This window comes from Amblyraja radiata, chromosome 23, assembly GCF_010909765.2.
Source record: "Amblyraja radiata isolate CabotCenter1 chromosome 23, sAmbRad1.1.pri, whole genome shotgun sequence".
Classification (NCBI taxonomy): domain Eukaryota; kingdom Metazoa; phylum Chordata; class Chondrichthyes; order Rajiformes; family Rajidae; genus Amblyraja; species Amblyraja radiata.
In genome coordinates this window covers 19505157-19528429 of record NC_045978.1, presented here as the reverse complement: position 1 = coordinate 19528429, position 23273 = coordinate 19505157, and positions in this window count along the sequence as shown.

Genomic DNA, 23273 nt, shown 5'->3' with positions numbered 1-23273 from the left:
GAAAGCTGACCAAACACATGTTGATCTAACCTATTGAGGGCAAAAGTGTTGCGTTGTGCTGGAAAACAGAAGTAAATTCTTCACATCAAGTAGAATTAGTTCAGATTACTCTCAGACCAAAAGATGTCAAAATATTTCTGTAAGAATTCATTATGTTAGCAGTGAGCACATTCCACACTTGACAGAAAATCCAAGATGCACAGCAGGTGTGAAAATCCGCATTACCAGAAGGCAAGGCTCATACGGAGTGTTCGACAGTACTCACCTTACTAATTCTCCACCGCATCCCATTAAACACACAAGGAAAACAGGCACATTATGACGGTTGAAATACCGTGACTGATTCCAGATCTTAGCACCGGGCAGTAGAGAGAGAGAACGGGCTGACAGATCGTCATATGGCAACCAACCAAGCGGAGACACGGTGGCACAGCGGTAGAGTTGCTGCCTTACAATGCCAGGGACCCGGGTTCGACAATGACTACAGTGCTGTCCACAATGAGTTTGTATGTTCTCACCGTGACTGCGTGAGTTTTCTCCGGGTGCTCCGGTTATCTCCCACACTCCAAAGACATAAGTTTGTAGGTTAATTGGCTTTAGTAAAAAAATGATAAATTGCCCCTCGTGTGTAGGATCCAGTGTGTAAGATAGTGCTAGTGTGTGGGATTGCTGGTCAACGTGGACTCAGTGTTTATCTTCCTCACAAGGCAAATTAAGGTAAAATTAGCTTGTCATTTTAACCAAGCCAACTAACTCCACTCCCCTAGATTTTCCCTATGATATTCTCTTTGTAGCCAGATATTATTTCCCTTTGTGATATATTTGAATTTTGGACCTTTTTATCCAGCACTGTATAAACATAGACCCACAGTATGCAAATAAAATATTTGCTACTGCAAACAGGGATTTTAGAATAAGCAAGCTGATCAATAGAGTAAACAATAGGGTCAGTTTTTAAATATATTTTAAATTGTGCATGAGGTTAATCACCCCGCAATGCCTAGAAGTTCATTTGATTATAAATCAGCAACAGATTTCATTTTAAAATGCAGTGAAAACTTTATCAAAAACAAGATATTCTGTCCTGTTTGATGGAAATAATATTCCAAATAAATAGCAATAAACTGTTGATGTGATTTATGGACATTTTCAAGGGGTTTGGTAGCTGTGGCAGGGCTTGCATGCCATCACTACATACAACTTGAAACCAGGGAACAGATCAATAACAAAGCGACAACAAAGCATCGCACCAAGTCGAACTCAATGCGTTCTACGCATGCTTTGATAGGAAGATCACAGATGACCCTTCCCGTGCCTCCATTGCACCCGATGATATTACAATCTCAGTCACAGAGGCCGACGTCAGAAGATCCTTCTGGAGGGTGAACCCTTTGAAAGGGTCTAGACCTGATGGTATACCTAGTCGCATTCTTAAAACCTGGGCAGACCAACTGGTTGGAGATTTTGTGGACATCTTCAACCTCTCATTACTGAAGTTCCCACCTGCCTTAAAAGTGCATCAATAATACCGGTACCCAAGAAAAGCAAGGTAACGTGCCTCAGTGACTACCAACCAGTCCGTGGTGATGAAGTGTTTTGAGAGGTTGGTTATAGCGCATATGAATTCCTACCACAAGAAGAACCTGGACCAACTACAGTTTATCTATCGCCAAAACAGGTCAACAGAGGATGCAATCTCACTGGCTCTCCACTCTGCACTGGACCCACATGCATAATAAAAACACTTTGTCCGACTGTTGTTCATAGACTACAGCTCAGCGTTCAACACCATCAACCCCTCCAAACTGGTCTCTGCATGCGCAGGGATTCTCCCCCTCTACATTGGGGACCTGGGGTGGAGGGTATTGCACCGAGGTGTTCCCTGCAACCTGTTTCTCTCGCGGTTCACAGACTCGCCAGCCGCCTGCCACTTTTGCGGGCTGGAAGAGTCTGTGTACCACGTGTACATGGAGTGCGTGAGGCTGCAGCCACTGTTTGAATATCTAAAGGGGCTTCTCCTTGCCTTCTGGCTGCATTTTTCACCCACCATCCTCATCTTTGGACACCCTGTGCGTAGGGGAGAGGGTAGGGCTCAAGATGTCCTGGTTGGGTTGCTCCTGGGCCTGGCCAAGCTGGCCATCCGCGAGTCACGGCGCCAGACGGTGGAGGGCTCTACCCGAGCCAGCTGCCTGCCCCTTTTCCGGGGTTACGTCCGTGCCCGGGTGGGATTAGAAAGGGAATACGCCCTGTCTGCGGACACCCTGAGGGAGTTCCGGGACCGCTGGGCTCCGCAGGGTGTTGAATGTATCCTCAATAAGGATTGTATCATAGTTGTATAGTAGTTTATTACATGTTTGTATTGTATTATGGTGGTGGGTTCTGGCTTGTTTTATTGTAGTTTAATATTATTTTTTAATAATTGAATAAATTTATATTAAAAAAAAAAAAAAAAAAAAAAAAAAAACTGGTCTCTGCACATCATTCCGCAACTGGATCCTCAACTTCCTCACCAACAGAGCACAATCCATACAAATCTTGTGATGGTTATTGTGAGTGAATCAAACATACTCACTGATCTGGTACAACAGTATTTATTAAGTAATGAATACAACACAATACAGCATGTTACTTCTACTGTGCAGCAGCACTGACTGACAGCACTTGTCGGGTTGCGATAATATGAATAGTGTGGTAGTAGGCGGAGCTTATAATAATAAAGTATTACATTGGTTAGTAAGTAAAGTAACCAATCTACAGTTATCCAAGTGTAAGAATAAAAAGTGAAGCACATCTAAAATAAAGTGATATACATGAATAAGCACATTACTGGGTGCTGACTGATCAATAAAGTAACCGAAACGCTAATAGCGCATACACGTAAGTACAGATGGTTCAAACAAAATCCCTGTATCTAAAGGGTGGCCTACAAAGCCGTCCCGCGCACATACGGTATAGATCTGCATCTCCTCCCTTCACCGGCGAGATTGCCGGTGTCCCATGCGGCGGGAGCACTGGTGACCTGGGGGACAAACACGGTGAAGTAGGCAAGCGGGGCCAGCGAACGTGGTGGTGAGGGAGCTGGAGATACAACCAATGATTGGTCTGCAGCTGCAGGGCGTGAGGGAAGAGAAAGTCCGTCAGTAGATGGGTAGATCGGACGCGCGGCATCAGGATACGAGACAACAGAACGTGGTTCCTTCACAGGAAGGAGATGTTGACGGCACTCGCCGGGTATGAGCGCGGCTCTTTTGCAGGACTGTGGATGAAACCCAAATGCCCAAAGCTCTTGTTGGTTTGAAGGCAAATGGCTTGCCCACTGGAGAGAGGTTTAAGTGGTTTGCTGGACATCGAAAAATCGCTTTTGGGTATCGCGTTTCAGCTGGTGTTGTTTCTGTACAGCAAGTGGTGAATGAACCTGTGGCTGCAGCCATTGTTGGAGCACAGGCAGTGCAGCACGGGTCTGTCGGGACATCAGGCGTTGGGCAGGAGACCCCAGTATTGGTTCATGGACGATGTTTCTTAAGTTGAGCAGGTAGACATCGGGTTTGGCAAGGTGTGAGTGCTCCATTAATTGCTTGGTGCTCCGGATAGCCCGTCCGCAAGTCCGTTTGACTGTGGGAATTCTGGACTGCTAGTGACACGGCGAAAATCCCATAGTTGAGCAAAGTTTTTGAAACACTGACTAGTGAACTGACTGCCGAAATGGTGCAACAGCTTTTGGATGACTGCATCAGATGTTATGCTTTGGAGCAGGTCGATTGCGAACCAGCCTGAATACAAGTCAACAAGAACCAGATACTGTTTGCCACGCCATTCGAATATGTCAGTAGCAAGCTTGGACCTAGGCAGAGTAGGAACAGGGTGTGCGAGCAGGGGCTGATTCTGTTGGTGTGGCATCAGGCTGTTGCAGACGGCGCAGGCTTGAACTTTCTCGCGCACAAATTCGGTCGTTCCGGGCCAGAAAAAAATGCTCTTTGCACGTAGCAAGATTGCTTTCACACCGGGGTGACCCCTGTGGACGGCATCAAAGTATTTGTCCCGTAGAGCAGCTGGGATGACTGCTTTGTGACCCTTGATTATGACGCTGTCCTGCAGTACCAGTTCATCGTGAACCAGGTAGTATGGGCGAATAGGAGGATGGGCACGATATTGTGTAGCCAGCCAGCCACGTCAGATGATTGAGGACAGTAGCTGTAGAGTTGTAACCGCAACCGTGTGCTCTGCCAGGTTGCTTAGGCATTCTGCAGGTACGTACAACACCATCATTACTGTGAACTGGTCGTTTTCAGACGGCTGTTCTTCGCAAGTTGTTTGTGGGGCACTTGATAGCGTGTCAGCCAGATACATGTCCTTGCCCCTTTTGTAGACTAGGGTCAAACCAAAACTCTGTAGCTGCATCACCATCTATTGCCAGAGAGCAGGGGCAGCATGAATGGGTTTGTTCAGAATGGTGACCAACGGTTGGTGGCCTGCTTCAACAACCACGGACTTACCAAAAATAAAGCCCAAATTATGTGCAGGCAAAAACCACGGCTAGTAACTCCTTTTCAATCTGGCGTATCGCTGTTCAGTCTCAGACAGGGTACGGGAGGCGTAAGCAATAGGTCTGCAGTCACCTTCAATGGAAGTCTGTAGGCAAGCAGCTCCAAGTCCATATTATTATTATTCTTTTTATCAAAACATTTATTCAATTATTAAAAAATAATAATTACACTACAATAAAACAAGCCAGAACCCACCACCATAATACAATACAAACATATATCCATAATATACTACTATACAACTATGATACAATGCTTATTGAGGACACATTCAACACCCTGCAGAGCCTCCAAGTCCATATTTTTTTATTTTATTTTTTTTTAATATAAATTTATTCAATTATTAAAAAAATAATATTACACTACAATAAAACAAGCCAGAACCCACCACCATAATACAATACAAACATGTAATAAACTACTATACAACTATGATACAATCCTTATTGAGGATACATTCAACACCCTGCGGAGCCCAGCGGTCCCGGAACTGCCTCAATCCAAGTCCATATTGGGAGGCATCACACATGAGTATCACTGATAGTTTTAAATCGAAATAAGCGAGGGTAGGGGCACTGGATAATTGTAATTTAAGGATTTTGAAAGCCCTCTGGTGTTATGGGTACCAGGACTGTGCAGTGTCCGTGTGAGTCAGTTGTCGTAAGGGGGCAGATATTTCACTGATGTTGGGAATGAATTTCCCCAAGTAGTTAACCATTCCCAGAAATCTCTGCAAACTTGTCACGACAGTGGGAACTGGATCTCATTGATGGCAATGGTCTTGGAGGGGTCAGGTCTGAGGCCGTCACTGATGAATACTCTACACTAGCTGAAGCCTCGAGTACGCGGAGACCACTCTCGAGCATGAAGGAGAGTTACGAAGACCTCCTACGACCTCGTGTCGACCATGCTGCCAGTACGAGTCGAGGGCAAACTCGCCAGAACTCGCGGATTAGGTTGCCCAAGTGGGACAGGCCCCTTAGTATTCTCTCTTAGTTAAGACATGAGATTTTTAACCTTGGACAATGTAACTGTAATGAGACATCCCATTGCACTGGCCTTGATGGTTATATCATGCTGGGAGGAGTATTGCGTTCGGAACCAGCCCACCCCTCAATCTCTACCCCCCTCCTTTTCCCTCTCTACTCCCCTCCCCCTCCCTCTCCACCCCTACCCCCTCTCTAGCTGCGCCAGCGCAGTTGGGGGTTATGCGTTAGTGGATAGGGCGGGTGATTGGGTAAAAGCAAATGAATAATATTAATACAATATCAAGTTGGTTAGTGTGTGTGTGTGGGGGGGGGGGGGGGGGGAGTGATTAGTGTGTGTGTGTTTGTGTGTGTGGGATGTCAAAGGCCGCCCGCCCCCGCTCGTTGAGGGGACGGGACCCGATGGGTCCCCCTTGGTCGAGTATTTCTTAAAACCTGTATTCTGAGTATGATACTCCCATTCAGATTCTGACCTAAAACGTTAAGGACTCCAAATAGTGAACTACAAAAGGCAGTTTTCATTTTGTTTTCATTTTGCTCTTCAGAGTTATGCCCTGATAGAGATTTTATCTGCAATGTAAAAGCAAAAGAAAAAATATAATTGAAGATAATTGAATATATTCCTGTCTCATACTGCTTTCTCATGGTGATATTCAGTGTTGGAGACGTTAAACAGAACTTAGTTAAAGTGGCCAGCAACTGATTACTGGAAAATTTTGAACAACTTGTTTTTGCTGCCACCAAAGGTTAATTACAGGATACTAGGGTGTGTGCTGGAATATTAATTTGCAGACTTCTGGAAGGTTATGTATGTGTTTCCTTAATGTAATGGAACAAATATGTGGACGCACACATCCATAATCTCATGTCATGCATAAATCTAGATGATTATTGGAGGAAGAGGACCTTATACTCCTACTTACTCCCCCTTGTACCTGCCCTTAGAACATGTTTGTTATTCCAGGGTTATTTCAGGCAAAGGCAAATATTGAGGAAATGTGCTCTTCCTACCTCTCTGAAGTGTGATTGTTTAAACTACACGACTATCTTCCAAGCCAAGCACTCACAAAATTAAAGAAATTCAGTGCCTCTTTGATAATCCATGTTTTAGCATGATATACCCATCAAGGCCAGTGCAATGGGATGTCTCATTTCAGTTACATTGTCCAAGGTTAAAAATCTCATGTCCTTAACTAAGAGAGAATACTTATCACTGAGGGAGTGCATCAAAGATTCAGTTGACTGCTTACAGGGATGGCAGGTTTGATTAATGAAAAGAGATTGAGTAGTTGGCATCTATATTCTTTGGAGTTTAGCAGAGCAAGAGAAATCTCATGAAAACGCACAAAATTCTTAACAGGCTTAGTAGGTGAATGTAGGAAGGATGTTACCCCTGACTGAGAACTTAGAATGAGAATTAGGAAGAATTGGCATGTTCCTAACAACTCTCACCAAGTTCTACAGATGCACTTGGGAACAGCTCCATTCAAGACCACAAGAAATTGTAGAGAGTTGAGGACATAGCCCAGACCATCACGTAAACCAACCTCCCTTCCATTGACTCCATTACACCTCATGCTGCATCAGCAAGGCCACCAGCATAATCAAGGACCAATCTCGCCGCGATCACACTCCTTTCATCCCTCTGCCATCAGGCAAGGAGTACAGAAGTGTGAAAATGCACCTGCAGATTAAGGAACAGTTTCTTCCCAGCGGTTATCAGACAACTGAACCACCCTATCACCAACTAAAGAGCGGAACAATCAAACTATCTTTACGCAGACTTTACTGGACTTTATCTTGCACAAAACATTATATCTTTTATTCTGTATTTGTGCACTGCAGACAGCTTGATTGTAATCATGTTTAATCTTTTCGCTGACCGGATAGCACACAGTAAAACATTTTTCACTGTACTTTGATACGCGTGACAATAATAATGAACTAAACTAAACTAAACGTGATTGGGATGGGAGGTTTGGAGAGTGGGCAAATAAGTGGCAAATGGAATACAGCGTAGCAAGTGTATGGTCATGTGTTTGGTAGAAAGAATATGCATATAGACTTTCTAAATGGGGAGGGGATTCTGAAATTAGAGGTGCAAAGTCAGTTGGAAGCGCTAATGCAGGATTCCGAAAATATTAATTTGCAGGTTGAGTTGATACTAAGGAAGGAATATGCAATATTACCATTTATTTCAAGAGGACTAAAATATAAAAGCAGGGATGTAATGCTGAGGCTTTATAATGCACTGTTCAAACCACATTTGGAATATTATGACCACTGGATTTTAGAAGGATGAGGGAAGATCTCATTGAAACTTACTGGATAATGTAAGCCCTAGTTAGAGTGGATGAAGAGAGGATGTTTCTTCTAGTGGGAGAGTCTTGGACCAGATGGCACAGTCTCAGAATAATAGGACATACCTTTAGAATGGGGATGAGGTGGAATTTCTTTAGCCAAAGGAGAGTGAATCTGTGAAATTCATTGCCACAGATGAGAATGAGCAAATGAGAATTCTCTATCTCTGCCAGCCATGGAGTCTCAGTGTCGCATCCACTGGAAGCAGGTGAATAGATTTCTGGATTTATTGCAATCTAGGCATATGGGGATCGGGCTGGAAAATGGCACTGATGTAGAAGACCACCCATGATATTGATGAATGGCAGACTAGGTTTGACAGGCCAGATGTCTTACTGCTGCTCCATTTGTATTTTAAATTACCATTCTGCTTCAACTATAACACAACATATAGATGTCTGCATGCATGTGCATGCATGTGACCATTCTGTATTTTTCAGCCTCGGTTTAGTTTATTGTCACGTGTACCGAGGTACAGTGAAAATCTATTGTTGCGTGCTATCCAGTCAGCAGAAATACAGCATTTTCAGCATTTCATTCAGCCTTTCCACGTACACAGTCATAATAAGAACAGGTAAATTAAATAGGCTCCAATGAAGCTTAGATAGCATTACAACATCCCTTCTCACACCTCTACTGGCTGCCATAGAGGACTTTGGATTTGCATCCTTAGACATTTGTTCATTATATTTTTCCCTCTCTAACTGCTATGTACATAATATCCAAAGCAGAATTCCTTAAAGTCTAAGCAGCACATCCATTCTTAGATAACAAGCACTGCTAAAGGTTGTGTCGGAAGGAACAGCAGATGCTGGTTTAAACCGAAGATAGACACAAAATGCTGGAGGAACTCAGCAGGACAGGCTGAGTTCCTCTGGATAGAAGGAATGGGTGACGTTTTGGGTCAAGACCCTTGTTCAGACTGATAGTCAGAGGAGAGGGAGATACAGAGATAAAGAAGTGTAAAGTGTGAAAACAAGACAAAGAGGATGTGGATCAAGAAGAATGTAGAATAGATCGTTGTTAACTAGGAGAAGGTAATAAAGCAAACAGAGATAAAATGTAATTGAGGACAGTCAGACTGGTCGGAGAACTGGGAAGGGGAGGGGATGGAGAAAGAGGGAAAACGAGGGTTACTTGAAGTTAGAGGTCAATACGCTGGGGTGTCAGCTGACCAAGTGAAATATGAGGTGTTGTTCCTCCAATTTGCACTGGGCCTCACTGACAATGGAGGAGGCCCAAGACAGAAAGGTCAGTTTGGGAATGGGAGGGAGAGTTAAAGTGTTTAGCAACCGGGAGATCAGGCAGATTTAGGCGGACTGAGCGGAGGTGTTTAACGAAATGGTCGCCGAGCCTGCTCTTGGTCCAATAAATGTTATTGGAATGTGGCTTATTAAATGTGTATATAAGAAAGAATAAGTTATTGGCTCATGAATCAATAAAAATCTTGACTGATCTGATTTCAGGTCGAAACTTTATTTACAGAAATGGGCCCTTTGGCCCATGAAGTCCAGGCTAACCTCAAGCAATCACTAACACCAATCCTAACCCATTTTGTTTAGCCTGCATTCACATGAACTGCCTCTAGATTCTACCTGCACATTAGAGACAGTTACAATGACCAATTGACCGACAACCCTGAACATCTTTGGGATGTGAAAAGAGATTGGAGTACAAGAAGAATGTGCAAACTCCACAAAGGCAGCACCTGAGGTCAGGTCAGATCACCAAACTGTCACCGGTGCTGGACAAACCTTTGATAATGAAGGATAGAAATCCTGCATAATCCTGAAGCCTAGATTGAATTTTGGCTTTTTGAGCAACAAATGTGGCCTGGCAAGAAAATGCCATATAAAATAATCCCAACATTTTTAGGACTACGACTTGTTCCAATCTTGCCAAATATATGGCATAAACCACTGGCACAGAGCAACGGAAAATCCTCCCATTCACTTTATTGTCTGAATGATGGTAATTTTCAGTCAGTAATCACCATACACATCCATTAAAGGAAGTAGCGAAGGACTGGTTGATTCTTATAATTTAAAGATTTTGCATTGTATTATTACCTTATTTTAAACTCCACAAACATCTTTATTAAAATGAATGTTTTTTTTATTGAATATTACACAAGAACATATATTAAAATCAGATTAAACTGCTGTTCATCCCTGACTCACTATAATTATACTGCAGAGACTACTATTAAAGCAATAAATCTGCTCATGCCTGAAATTTTGACCTTGGAATGCGAAGTGAATACAATTCTAAGTGAAATAATTGTAATTTGTTAGCCATTTCAAAACAACTTTCTCCCTCTATGGGGTCTAATCAGTGGGAATCACGCTGAACACATGATGGAGAACTATTGACCCTAAAGATGGCAAATGATGGTGAAAATGTTTGTCATTAATGAGTTTCAAAATCTGTGAGTACATCACAACTCATTCAACATTGGCACTGAATGTCATGCAAACTTCTTGGTCAGATTCTGTTGGGAGAGTTTAATTTATTTTAGTTTAGTTTAACTTATGGATACAGGGTGGAAACAAGCCGTTCGGTCCCAAGTCCACACTGACCATCAATCACCTGCACATTAGTTCTATGTCCTTCACACTAGGGGCAATTTATGGAAGCCAACTAACCTACAAATCTGCACATCTTCGGAATGTGGGAGGAAACTGGAACACCCGGAGGAAACACACGCAGTAACAGGGAAAGCGTACAAACTCCGCAGACAGCGGTTAGGATGAAACCTGAGGTCTCTGCTGCTGTGAGGCAGCAGCTCCACCACTGCACTCCTGTGCCACTGTATGCTTCAAAATTAATCTTTTTGCTGTATTTTACCTCATTTGTAACTTTTTAATAAGATTTGACAGAATGAATCTGAACGTTATTTAATTAATATTATTAAAGTGATGTCAAAACAATGTGATTGCTTGGCCTTTCCAAATCAGAAGTCCCAGGAATAATCAATTACCTGGAGATCTTGGTTCTTGGTTAGTATCATTCTCACTTCAACAGGCTCCATTCATTTGCATTCACTGTTTCAAACAATTTACACAATATCATAATGTTAAGAGTAGACATATTGCATTCTGAAATCCACTCTCCAAAGTAACAAAGGAATGGAAAATAAAGGTGCCAAGAAGCCAGAGGAAAAACTTTCCAAGTTAGTGATGTCAATAAGTAGCCTTACCCTCCAGCTGTGCAACTGGGAACACTGCCCATTATTTTCCATTGTTTCAATGCAAATTAAGCAAGCAATCTAAATGTCATGGCCAGAGGCAAGAATGTGCATTAACAGCTCAGACGAAGAAAATTAGACTTCAAATCTTTTTAAAAAATACACCAATGCAAAGCCAGCATGTACAGATGTTTCTGTGTGCATGCTCACACATGATGTATATCCATACATATTATAATCTGGTCATAGATTTTAAAAAGATCTGAAATAGGTAGACAGAATAGTGAGTCTGGTTCTGCTGAGTCTGGGCAACACAGTGGTCAGATCACGTGTGGAGTATTATGGATGGGTCTCATTGCCATCATAGATAAGAGTAAGCATAAGCAAGACATTTCATGCACTAATACATAGGCTGGAGTGTAGGAAATGTCCAATTCGCAGTAACTCAACAGAAATAATCGAAAGCTGATATTTAAACAGCACGGAAACAGGCCCTTCGGCTCACCAAATCCGCGCCGACCATCGATCCCCATACACTAATACTATCCTACACATACTAGGGACAATTTACATTTATAGAAAGCCAATTAACCTACAAACCTGTGCATCTTTGGCGTGTGGGAGGAAACTGAAGATCTCGGAGAAAACCCACGCAGTCATGGGGAAAACGTACAAACCCCATAGAGTTAGCACTGGTAGTCGGGATCGAACCCGGGTCTCTGGCGCTGCAAGCACTGTAAGGCAGCAACTCTATCGCTGTGCCGCCGTGCTTTTAAAATTTCATTCAATCCCTGCAAACTGTTACATGAAATGTAACTATATTTGCTGTTTGTATATTTTGCTTGCCTATTCTACCAAATTAACATCATATATTTATGTCATTATGTTTTCCTCAATGCGAAATAAATCTTGTTCCATTCTGAGACAGCAAAGTAGAGGTAAACCATCGACTTCCTGTACCATTATCCAAATACCTGAAGGAAGCTAACCAACAGAGATGCAAGTTTAATAAATTATTTTGAAAACTCCCAGAAATCCAACGGGCAATTGACCCACAGCCAGCAGGAAATAGCAACTGTCATCACTGGTGCAATTAACCTTCCCTTTTATAACTCTCAGGGACGTATCCATTTCTTCTTTGAAAGTCTGGGGCAAACCCATTATTACACAACATCTGGCAATACATTCAAAGTGTCAATTACTCCCCACCACTTTCCAGTGTCCAGCATAATTCTATTTTGCATGTGTCCTCTGTGTACATTCTCCTCGTTATCTAACTCAATTGATACATCCATTAAAACAGAACATATTCTGTTCAAAATTGAGAAGATTTTCATCATATCACCATGCATCGATTGTGAAAATTATACCCTGGCCTCTGAAACTCACCAAATAACTACTGTAAGTAGATTTGGGGCACTCATTTCAAATCTGGACCGACCCATCATGCTGGAACTACACCAAGGCTTTGAATTTCTGTTTTGATTCTTTATTGTGATTGCTTCACATGCCAACTACTTACTCGCTTACCCCACTGTCTCCAATAAAACTGGGAGCCTTAAAATAAAAGCAGGAATCACTCAGTGGGTCAGACAGCATTTTTAGAAATGGAAACAGAAGTGAAAGAGCCATGATGGGAAATATAGAAGTGAGGAAACAAGTTAGAGAGGAATGGCAGGGGATGAGGGACTGGGGACAGCTACGGAAAAGATAATGTATCTGATAATCTGTGGCTAGGGAAGACCAGGTGTTTAGGGAGATGTCAAAGGACAGTTAGAGAGAGAAAGGGACAAATGGATGTGTTATAAAAGAATGCGTGTTTCACATTTGATGAGTGAAAACCTAATGGTACATAATTTACAGCACAGAATCCCTCATCCAAAGATAATAAAGCATTTTAACAGTGCTGGGTTTTAAAAGAATACAGAATGAACTATATTGGAAGTAGCAGACACACTTGTACAAATAAACACACTTACCCTCTCCCAACCAGTCAATGGAAAATTATCCAAATGAAAATGTCCTATTTTTGCAGGAAGAAGGGTTTCGGCCCGAAACGTTGCCTATTTCCTTCGATGCTGCTGTACCCGCTGAGTTTCTCCAGCATTTTTTTGTACCTTATGTTTTTTATTAATATACTGTCACAATAGCAATGCAAACTGGTTAAGTATGAACATTTGATGGCAAAGAACCTGATGCCCACACTGACATAAAGAGCATCCCCGTGCCAAAACTTGACATTTGAACTCTAATAATAATAATAATAATACATTTTATTTATGGGCGCCTTTCAAGAGTCTCAAGGACACCTTACAAAATTTAACAAATAGAGTAAAAACATGTAAGCGGAATGAAATAAATAGTAAAGACATCACCAGTACACAAATTAAAGACAGAATTCAATCCAAAGACAAAAATCAAAAACACAATATGAAGAGAGAGCAGCGGCAGCTAAAGCGCGCCAGCGTACACTCTCCCGTCCGACAGCCATCTTGGACACAGAATAAAATAATCATTTACACACAAAAAAACATCCTGAGGATGGGGATGGGGATTGGACATTGTGCCTTCCCCCACAATGGTAACCATTGTGGGGGAAGGCACAATGTCCAATCCCCATCCCCAGTTCTCCCATAGTCAGGCCTATTGAGGCCTCCACAGTTGCCTCTACGGAGGCCCGATGTTCCTGGCCGTTCTTGCCGGGTGGTGTTGCTCCGGCGTCGGGAGAGTCCTCACAGCGGCTGGGACGGTTGGAACGGCCGATTCCCTACCGGAGTCCGTGGCATTCAGAAGCCGACAGGGCCGCGTCGGTTGGCTCTGTATTATTATACTGGAGTCATTGACAAGGGAAATTAAAACTGCATGTCTGAATCATACTGCATCAAACCCAATGCCAGGTGATGTATCTGCTGTCACAATTGACCTTTTGGTAGACAGAAATGCTGGAGAAACTCAGCGGGTGAGGCAGCATCTATGGAGCGAAGGAAATAGGCAACGTTTCGGGTCGGTCGCGACCCGAAACGTTGCCTATTTCCTTCGCTCCATAGATGCTGCCTCACCCGCTGAGTTTCTCCAGCATTTTTGTCTACCTTCGATTTTCCAGCATCTGCAGTTCCTTCTTAAACATTGACCTTTTGGTGGTCATTTGGGAAAACCTGCCCCTCATTTGTAATTGCAAAGACTGAAGTTAAACATGTGCCGTGGGAAATAGTTACAGGGAATAAATATCAAAGAAATTATTTTGTTTACATTTGTAACATTAAATTACTCAATGGGTTATGACCATATCCTTATGTTGGATTTGTTTAGAAACAAGAGTGAATTTCTGGGGTAAATTTTGAAGCTAAAAACGGGGTGTTATAAATACAAACAATTTGCATGTCAAAATTCACCAGAAAGAGCTCCAAATAATTTCAAGTATTATGACAGGGTGGTAGGAGGAGATAATGATAGTTTTGGGATTGGTGGCAATGACACTGAGGAACTGGGAAGGAAGTAACTGGTAAAATTCAGTGTGAGATCAAGACTGCACGTGAAAGATTGCATTAGATACTCTAATTCCATTTGGATTATATGTTCTCTTGTTCAACTACAGCTGTGCCAGTTAATTTGATTTGTAACAGAATATTCTTTTGATGTCCATTCGCTGCAATGTGCATGAGGGCATCACCCTGAATGAACCTAAGTGAACTAGATTAAATGGCTTTTATCTGTGGCAAATGGTAATTCATTTGCTGATAAATTGCAAGCCTGAAATGTGTTTGTTTTATCAGATTGCATCTACAATATGCCAGCTGTCTGTTATGGAAGAGCATTGGAATGAGCTGGTCAATTGTGCGCAAGGCCTTGAATTTCTATGCCAGTAGGTTTGATGATGATCTAATTAAATATTTATTTTTTGTCATTAAGAGTCTCACTATGTCAGAGGTTATGGGGAGAAGGCAGGAGAATGTGGTTAGAAGGGAGAGGTAGATCAGCCATGATTGAATGGCGGAGTAGACTTGATGGGCCGAATGGTCTAATTCTGCTCCTCTCACAAGATCTTATGATCTATATATAACTCTGTAGTTTTCTGAGTTTGGATCAACTTTCAAACTGAATTAGCTTTACTGGCCCAAATTCACCTTATCTAAACTGAAGGGTTAAGTATACATTACAAAGCCTCAGTGCCAGTAGAATATTCCAGATTGCGCTCAAAATAAGTCGAAGACCAAGTATGTGCAGTTCCGTTATCCCAAACACACCTGCCAATCAACCGCATAGAGGATTAATAGCCGTAGAAATACCTGCAAACAAATGAAGAATATCCTGCTGTTCTCGTTGATAGTAAAGTGGCCTTGGTATCATTTATTAGTTCAGCTTATATTCTCTATTCTTCAATCTAAAAATATATCCTGGATCTCTGTAGCCTAATGCACAGAGAACACAGAAACAAGGTTTTAACATTTGGAATATCCCATCACTAGAAATCAGAGTGAGGTAAAGTTAAATGTTGAAGTGCGTTTCCGAATGGGATTTAAACACTCTTTGCTTCAACCCTGCAATAGGATTGCCACAATTCTTGCATTGCTTGGATGGCAACTTAATTAAGATTAACTTTATCATTCCTGGCAACTCTAATCAACATTTTCCTTTCATCCTTTTCCGATGGTTTTAAAAACACTGAAACAGTATTTTGAATTTAAATCCCATATTTGATTCTGTCTAACTCAGGTATACTCAAAAATACCAACTAATTTTATCACTAACTACCCCAAGTCCACAAGAGTGGAATTGCTGGGAAAAATGCCAGCATGAGAGCTTACTACATTGCTCAATGTACACACATAAGACCACACGGAATGAAGTGTTGGAGATATCTACCTCCTGAGTTAGAGTCATAGAGTCATAGAGTGATACAGTGTGGACAAAGGCCCTTTGGCCCAACTTGCCCACACCGACCCAGACGTCCCAGCTGCACTAGTCCCACTTGCCTTTGTTTGGTCCATATCCCTCCAAACCTGTCCTATCCATATACCTGTCTAACCACTTCTTAAACATTGGAATAGTCCCAGCCTTAACTACCTTCTCTGGCAGCTTGTTCCATACACCCACCACCCTTTGTGTGAAAAAGTTATCCTTCAGATTCCTATTAAATTTTTCCCCTTCACCTTAAACTTTTGTCCTCTGGTCCTCTGGGCAAGAGACTCTGTGCATCTACCCGATCTATTCCTCTTATGATTTTATACACTATTGAAAAATAGAGTTGAAAAATAATGACTACAGAAAATTACAAGAAGGAAGTTACAAGATTGAATATTATATTTAGCATTGCTGACAACACATTAGTATTCGTCACTGTTACAGTTTTGGAATTTGGTACTGTTTTCTTTCCGTTCACTAATTCATCTTGCCAGTTTATTTAAATCTTCATCTGATCTCATTTGTCTCATGCTGCACATCAAAAATAATCCATGATGTTGTGATACATAATATTTGGTCTACTTTGGGATCATAAAATATAAAGATAGAAACAATGTCTTAAAGGAAGTTAATTTCTTTGAGTAACTGTCTCTACTTTGTTTATTATTATTGCTTTCATAGCCAACATTTTTTAATGTAATTTTCTTTGCCTGCCCAGTGTAACTGTCGACCGGATCTCTCAATTTCTTATCAGTTTATTCAAACCCACTGCAGAATTTATTGAAGTAATTTTATAGTTTTTCTGTTATGGAAGGAGTCAGCAAACCAGTGTGGAGCTTGGCATATTACCATATGAACATCGCCATTCTCCTAGTTGGAAGCAATTTGGCACCTAAAAACTTTGCTTCCTACTTAAAACGAATTGGTCATTTTCTTTGTTACCTGTACTCAACTCAATTGAAGGGTGTGGCAACAGCTAAAACAGAACATAATTGACTACCTTAACTCTGTGCTGAGGAATATCCATGATGGCAGTTATGAGAAATACTTTGTAATTTGAGTGAGACAAAAATGCTGGAGAAACTCAGCGGGTGAGGCAGCATCTATGGAGCGAAGGAATAGGTGACGTTTCGGGTTGAGACCCTTCTTCAGATTGTAAATTGAGCTTATAAACAGATTGTAAACGGAGCGGTTCAGGAGATCCTTCACCCCTGCAGCCATTAGATTTTATAATTCGGACCTCTAGGCTGTAGGTGGATGCATTTTGCAATTTTTAATTTTTAATTGTTAATTATTGGTCTTTTTAAGTATTTATTGCTCTTAGGTAGTGTCCACATTGTATTCTATGTATTTTCTGTCTGCGTTCGTTTTGAATCTGTGGGTTTGTTGGTTGGGGGCTTCTGGACATCTGAATTTCCCTGAGGGGATCAATAAAGTATTTATTATTATTATTATTATTATTATTATACAACAGCTGCATGCAAAATGACTGGAATTTTACAATGACAATCCATATCCTTGTAGATCAGCAGAAGAAAAAGGTAGCCACTGATGAAAATAAGGTGCCCAACTGATCCCACATTCTAGCACTTAATCCATAGGCCTGCACGTCACTACTCTCCATGCCTCCAAGTATTTTTTTAAATACGGTGACTGCCTCTGCCTCTACCATTCTTTCAGGCGGTGAATTATAGGTAATGACCACCCACTAGATGCAAGAAATTTCCTCATCTCCCTTCTAATCGTTCCACCAATTATCTTAACTCCATTACCTTGGATTTTACCTAACTGCCAAGGGACATAATCCTTTTCGATTACGTCCTCATGACCATCCGCTATGTTATACATGTCATTAGGTTGCCCCTCTTCCAGAGTCTGCAGGTGTCTACATTGCTGTGGGGGTGGCCCAGGTGAGGAATTGCAATGCATTTGGTAGATTCACTCTTTGTGGCCAAAGTGCGATAAAGCAGGAGAGAATGATAGTTTATAGTGGCTGACGGGGTACCAATCACGCAAGTGCTCTGCCCCAGATGAGCTGAAGCTTTTTCAGTATTGTTGCAGCTGCATTCATCCAGGCAAGTGACGAGTATTCCATCACGCTCCTGGCTTGTACATTTTTGGGTGGTGAGAAACATTCAGGTTACTAAGAGCCTCTGATCTCCCCCATATTTATACATTCTGGCTATTCGTTGGTGCCTTATAAAACTAAATTCCCTTCATCACACTCTCCTCTTAGAACAAAAGGAAGGACCGCTTTCATTTATGTCGCATACTGCACATCCTATTGCTGTCAATGAAATGCGTCTGTTGTCATTTACAAAATGTAGTAGCCAATTTTGAACACATGTACCTGCAAGCCACAATTACCGGCTAATTTGCTTTTAGAAATGTTATTGACAGACAAAAAGCACATCCTCCTGAGAGAATAGCCGAGACCTTAGTTGCACGTCGTGTTCTCAAAATTCCATTAAGCTCTGAACTACATAGACTATTATTGTTATTATTGCATTATTATTGTTTTTTATGTGTACGTTTGTGTGCGTGTGTGAGTATATTTCTATATACAGTACATATATATATATAAATGAGTGTGTGTGTGAGTATGTGTGGATATATACAAAGACTGAATTTTTTTTCTCGTTTATTATATTGTTTATAGTGTACTATGTTTACATATTCTGTTGTGCTGCAGCAAGTAAGAATTTCATTGTTCTATCTGGGATACAGTATATGACATTAAAACACTTGACTCTTGAAGGCAGTGCCTCTGACAATGAAGTGTTTTCTTGGTGCTCACCCATGAGCTGAGATTTAGTGCTTGAACCAGAAGTGTTGTCTCAGAGGAAGAAGTGCCATCAATTGTAATACAGCTGTTACAGGATTCAGAACCGACTTATTCATAGTGGCAGAGTGTTGTGCTGGAAGGTGGAGGTCCGGTGAGGAATACTGTCAGAAGATACAGTAGGACATAGATCAGCTGCAGAAATGGGCGGAGAAATGTCAGATGGAGTTTAACCCGAGCAAGTGTGAGGTGTTGCACTTTGGGAGGTTGAACGTTAGGGAAGCGTATACAGTTAATGACAATACCCTTGACAGCATTGATGTGCAGAGGGATCTTGGAGTCCAAATTCATAGATTACTGAAGGTGACAGCGCAAGTACATAGAGTGGTAATGGCAGCATATGGTATGCTTGCCTTCATTGCTAAGGGCATTGAATATAAGAGTCAGGAAGTCATGTTCCTGTTCTATAGAACTTTGTTCAGGCCACATTTGGAGTATTGCATCCAGTTCGGGTTGCCTTATTACAGGAAAGACGTGATGGCTTTGGTGAGGGTGCAGAGGAAGTTTGCCAGAATGCTGCCTGGATTCAGGGGTTTCAGCGACAGGGAGAGGTCATGGAAAGAGCATTCACGTCACAGCCCTGTTTTTACCAATGTTTCCACCACCACGCACAAGAAGCACAAAACAGACACCATTGTATGCAGATGCCGAGAAGTGTGTTCAGCTCTGGCTGAACAACTAATCTTGTGTGTGGACTCGATAAGAAGAAGAAGCTACAGGGAGAGGTTGGATAGACTTGGGTTGTTTTCTCTGGAACCTCGGAGGTTGAGGAAAGACTTGATAGAAGTATGTAAAATTATGAGAGGCATCGATGTGGTAGACAGTCAGAACCTTTTTCCTAGAGTGGAAATGTCCAACACAAGAGGGCATAGCAAAAGATGAGCAGGGAAAATTTAACAGAGATATGCAATGCAAGTTTTTCTCCCCAGAGTAGTGGGGACCAGGAATGAACTGCCAGGGGTGATGTTGGAGGCAGATATAATAGTGGCGTTTAACAGGCTTTTAGGTAAGCACATGGGAGTACAGGGAATAGAGGGATATGGATCGTGTATAGGCAGATGAGATCAGTTTAACTTGGCAATATGTTTGGCAAAGGCATTGTGGATTAAGAGCCCATTCCTCTGCAGTTCTGTTCTATGTATAAGTAAAGTCCTCTTTCTATTGCTTATTCCTTTAAATATTTATTGGTACGTGCATCAAAGATACAATCCCCTTTAACCTATCAACGCCAATGTAAACATTGTATATTCCAACACGTCACCAACATTACTTCTTGTCATATTAATATTAAATTGAATAACTCCATCCTTTGTGTCTCCAGGTTACGACAGGGCTTCGCAACTGAGGTAACCAATTGTCACTGGTTTAGTTTAGTTTAGTTTCGAATTACAGCGTGGAAACAGGCCCTTTGGCCCACCGACTACACGCCAACCAGCAATCCCCACACACTAACACTATCCTGCACACACTGGGGATGATCTATATTTACACCAAGCCAATTAATCTACAAACCTCTACGTCTTTGGAGTGTAAGAGGGAACTGAAGATCTCGGAGAAAACCTACGCAGGTCACGGGGAGAACGTACAAACTCCGTACAGACACGCACCTATAGTCAGGATCGAACCCGGCTCTCTGGCACTGTAAGGCAGTAGCTCTGTTGCTACGCCACCATGCCGCCCTAATGGAGACAGAAGAGACTGCAGATGTTGTAATCTGAAGTAAACAACAAACAATTGGAAAATTCTGCAAGGTAGAATCTCTAGAGGCATGGGGATTTTGAGTCCTGATGCAGGGGTTTGACCCGAAAGGTCAACTATGTCTTTGCCTCCACAGATGTTCCCTGGCCCGCTGAGAACCTCCAGCAGTTTGCTTCTTGCTCTCATTGATTTAAAATTGATCAATATCCATCACCTTCTGCATTGGGGAGAATACAATGCCAAGCATTTTTATTGACTCAGTCTTGCTCCTCTGTGCCATTATCAGAGCAGCAAGGTTTCAATTTGATTTCCTTCCTTAACACTGGGTGAGCATTGTGATATGTTGCTGCAGGTCAGGGTGCATGTCACTGTTGTTAAATGACCTCATCTGCTCGCTTTATGAGCAGGTCATTGCAAAGTCAAACTGGCAGGTGGTACTTCCACTCTGCTGCACTGCTGGCAACACCACAATGCAGTGGAATTTTCTTCCTGCTGCCATGCTACTTGAGAAGAATTTCTTAGTTCATTAAAGTGGCTGTTTGTTACCCTGCTATGGTTCACGAAATAAAACTGGAATAAATGCACTTTTATTAGGTAGATGTCAATGGCTTTGCTTTTGAAATTAAAAAGCAATCGACAACTCCATCCCTTGTGATTCTGTTGTTATTCAGTTCAGATTGAAGAATACCAATGTTGAGTAATAAAGCAGTACAGGCCATCTGCAAGTAACAAATGTGTTCTGTTTTTACAGTTACACATGAATCAATTATTTGCATTAGACGGAAAATACAAAAAAATATTCCAATATGGTTATCATGCCTCCACAATATTTAAAGGAATTGGCATCAAAAGAATATGATAAGAAAGAGCAATCATTAAAGGAAACATATTTATGTACAGTAGATGTTTGAATTTAATAATATCATGGGAACTGATTTGATGTAAATAGCTCTGGTTTTCATAACCTGGCAACAGCCCATATATAATTACAAGGTAGTATCAGTTTATAAAGATTCTGAGATTTATAAAGATTTATTTGTATATCCTTACATTAAATGATTTTTTAATGTTATGGTCTAATGCTCTGGTTTGGAACGTATATCAAAGATTGCCTCAAGAAAACAAATGTGCAAGAAAGTATTTTTCTACTTTTCTAAATGCTTAATCTATTTGTCAGCTTACTGCTGAGCATAGTATCCACTACCTACTTTATAGCTTTGAAAATCAGTTCTCATAAATATTATGTTGAAGGATAAGGATAAGGAAAGGGAGTCGTGGAAGAGTTCTTTGATCCTAAAATTCTTTAAATAAACCATGTACTGAAATTTGGATAGGAGATCGCTGAATGGAGAATGCTCCTTTTGTCGTCGAGATTCCCTATTTTACCGCCATCCTTGCCTTGCCTTTGCCTTTGCCTTTCATGTTGGATGAGAATTCATGGATTTATGGCAAAGCAATAGTGCAAGGCAGCAACCGATTCCCATAATTGCTGAAAAAATATCACTGAGCATTAGCGATTGCAGAGTTTGCATGAAAAAAATACTTGAGAAAATATATTTTTAAAGCTTGCCTGGTTTCTGGTTTGCTGTTTTACTGCCACCAATGTAGCAATGAATTTTCTAGACTTTCCCTTCTAGTACTAGCACAGAACACTTTTATTTAATACGGCTCTCATGTTAATGGTCTGGTATTATGAATGTCAACATCATTATTTCTGTCTTACCAAACATTTACATTCTATCCCTCCTAACAGCATAGAATCTAGCTTTGGTTCCAAGTGCCCCAAAATCATTCTGGTGCCTCATCTGAGTGATATTTTGGTGTGAGATCCTCAAAGGATTTTGTAAAGAAGTTCTGGTATCCTAACAATTATGTCACAAAGTGCATGTCCCTGAACTTGCTGGCTTCTCTTCATCGGTCTTTTCAAGATTATACCTCAGCAAAGAAAGGTGAGTTATGGCATAAGTTCACATTCACAAGTTATAAGAGCAGAATTAGGCCATTTGGCCAGTCATGTCTACTCTGCCTTTCAATCATTGCTGAACTTCCCTCTCAACCCAACTTTAGACTTTAGTGATACAGTATGGAAACAGGCCCTTTGGCTCACCCACCGAGTCTGTACCAACCTGCAATTGCCCCCCATATACTATCACTATCTTACCTACACACTAGGGACAAATTACAATTTTTACCAAAGCTGGTTAACCTACAAACCTGTACGTCTTTGGAGTGTGGGAGTAAACTGGAGCACGGGGAGAAAATCCACGCTATCACAGGGAGAATGAACAAATTCCATACAGGCAGCACCCATAGTCAGGATCGAACCTGGGTCTATGAGCTGTAAGGCAGCAACTCTACCTCTGTGCCATTGTGCCACCCAACTCTACTGCCTTATCCCCGTAACCCTAGACACACTTACAGGTCAAAATTCTGCCATTCTTTGCCTTAAAAATATAATTGACTTGGCCTCCACAGTCACCTGTGACAATGAATTCCACAGATTCACCACCCTCTGAATAAAGTAATTCCTCATCTTCTTTCTAAAGGTAGGTAGACAAAAATGCTGGAGAACCTCAGCGGATGAGGCAGCATCTATGGAGTGAAGGTAATAGGCAACGTTTCGGTTGAGACCCTTCCTTAGACTGAGTCTGAAGAAGTGTCTCGACCCGAAACGTTGCCTATTTCCTTTGCTCCATAGATGCTGCCTCACCGGCTGAGTTTCTCCAGCATTTTTGTCCACCTTCGATTTACCA